The sequence below is a fragment of the Oncorhynchus gorbuscha genome, unplaced genomic scaffold, assembly GCF_021184085.1.
Source record: "Oncorhynchus gorbuscha isolate QuinsamMale2020 ecotype Even-year unplaced genomic scaffold, OgorEven_v1.0 Un_scaffold_1504, whole genome shotgun sequence".
NCBI lineage: Eukaryota > Metazoa > Chordata > Actinopteri > Salmoniformes > Salmonidae > Oncorhynchus > Oncorhynchus gorbuscha.
The window spans coordinates 52,501-55,000 of record NW_025746264.1 but is presented as its reverse complement, the minus strand read 5'-3'; the positions used below and the strand labels follow the sequence as shown (position 1 = coordinate 55,000).

Below are 2,500 nucleotides of genomic sequence, written 5' to 3'. Positions count from 1 at the left end.
ATTCAGACAGAGGGATGGTCTAAGGTCCATAGTAGATTGGAGGCCCAGGTCCAGGAGCTGATAGGGTCCATTATTCTGCTACAGTACAATGTGTTTGACTTTAGTATTCAGACAGAGGGATGGTCTGAGGTCCATAGTAGATTGGAGGCCCAGGTCCAGGAGCTGATAGGGTCCATTATTCTGCTACAGTACAATGTGTTTGACTTTAGTATTCAGACAGAGGGATGGTCTGAGGTCCATAGTAGATTGGAGGCCCAGGTCCAGGAGCTGATGGGGTCCATTATTCTGCTACAGTACAATGTGTTTGACTTTAGTATTCAGACAGAGGGATGGTCTGAGGTCCATAGTAGATTTGAGGCCCAGGTCCAGGAGCTGATGGGGTCCATTATTCTGCTACAGTACAATGTGTTTGACTTTAGTATTCAGACAGAGGGATGGTCTGAGGTCCATAGTAGATTGGAGGCCCAGGTCCAGGAGCTGATGGGGTCCATTATTCTGCTACAGTACAATGTGTTTGACTTTAGTATTCAGACAGAGGGATGGTCTGAGGTCCATAGTAGATTGGAGGCCCAGGTCCAGGAGCTGATGGGGTCCATTATTCTGCTACAGTACAATGTGTTTGACTTTAGTATTCAGACAGAGGGATGGTCTGAGGTCCATAGTAGATTGGAGGCCCAGGTCCAGGAGCTGATGGGGTCCATTATTCTGCTACAGTACAATGTGTTTGACTTTAGTATTCAGACAGAGGGATGGTCTGAGGTCCATAGTAGATTGGAGGCCCAGGTCCAGGAGCTGATGGGGTCCATTATTCTGCTACAGTACAATGTGTTTGTTTTAGTCCTTTGTTACTGTTGTGAATGGTCAGCACACAGTAATTAGGTTCCAATAGCACACATTAAAACGGCCTATTTGTACATATTAGGGACCAATTAATCTGTGTGGAGGTGGGTGGATGTGAGGGGTGGGTGGATGTGTGGGGGTGGGTGGATGTGTGGGGGTTAGGTGGATGTGAGGGGGTGGGTGGATGTGAGGGGTGGGTGGATGTGTGGGGGTGGGTGGATGTGAGGGGGTGGGTAGATGTGAGGGGTGGGTGGATGTGTGGGGGTGGGTGGATGTGAGGGGGTGGTTGGATGTGTGGGGGTGGGTGGATGTGAGGGGGTGGGTGGATGTGAGGTTGTGGGTGGATCAGTGGGGTGGATCAGTGGGGGTGTGTGCGTGGGTGGATGTGGGGGTGGGTGATGTGGGGGGGTGCAAGTGAATCATTCACAGAATCAGTTATTCTGTTTGTTGAGATCTGAACGTGTCCTGGGTGTAAATGTGTTTCCACCACATGCAGACAGACGACAGACAACCATGTCAAGACAGCAACCAGAGTAGTCACACAAGGTCATATGCAAACACACACACACACACACGCACAGGGAATACAGAACCAAGGGCATGTCAATATTTTCTAATCCAAACAGGGTTTCACTATGAAGTTTAACTCAGCTAAAAATTCTGGCCCGGGTGGATGTTCTTCAAACTGAAAGTCAAATGTAATATTGATAGAAGATGAAATCGATGAAAATATGAGGTTTCAAAATATGAGGGTTTAAATATATATGAAAATATGAGTGTTCAAATACATATGAAAATGTGTTGGTAGGAAATCTTTTTTCTGTGCCAAATCTTCCTTTCGACCCCCCTCTCCTCCGTTCTTCTCTCTCATTCTCTTTCTCTCTGCAGGACATGACGATCGCGGCGGCCTGCGCTCCGCCTGGAGGGGGCCGTAACCCAGTGACCCCTCGTTTCATCCGCCACTTCAGCATGTTGTGTCTGCCCACTCCCTCCGAACACAGCCTCAAACAGATCTTCAATGTGGGTAACCCCTGACCTCTGACATCTAAACCCTGCCCTAAGAGCACAGTCTCAAACAGATCTTCAATGTGGGTAACCCCTGACCTCTGACATCTAAACCCTGCCCTAAGAGCACAGTCTCAAACAGATCTTCAATGTGGGTAACCCCTGACCTCTGACATCTAAACCCTGCCCTAAGAGCACAGTCTCAAACAGATCTTCAAGGTCAAGACTTAACCTCCAACCTCGGTTCCTAACCCTAATATGAACTTTTAACCCCGTCTCCAAACCCTCTTGTCTCTTCTCTCCTCATGTCCTCTCCCTCACAGCCCCTTAACAAGCTGTGGTAGTTTAATTACAGATCGACCATCGTCATGGCCTCTCCCTCACAGCCCCTTAACAAGCTGTGGTAGTTTAATTACAGATCGACCATCGTCATGTCCTCTCCCTCACAGCCCCTTAACAAGCTGTGGTAGTTTAATTACAGATCGACCATCGTCATGTCCTCTCCCTCACAGCCCCTTAACAAGCTGTGGTAGTTTAATTACAGATCGACCATCGTCATGTCCTCTCCCTCACAGCCCCTTAACAAGCTGTGGTAGTTTAATTACAGATCAACCATCCTCATGTCCTCTCCCTCACAGCCCCTTAACAAGCTGTG

The 2,500-nt window shown here is 48.4% G+C and overlaps 1 pseudogene; it reads left to right on the top strand.

Moving 5' to 3' along the window:
• LOC124023141 overlaps positions 1-2,500 on the top strand; it is a 138,134-nt pseudogene that overhangs the window by 83,411 nt on the left and 52,223 nt on the right.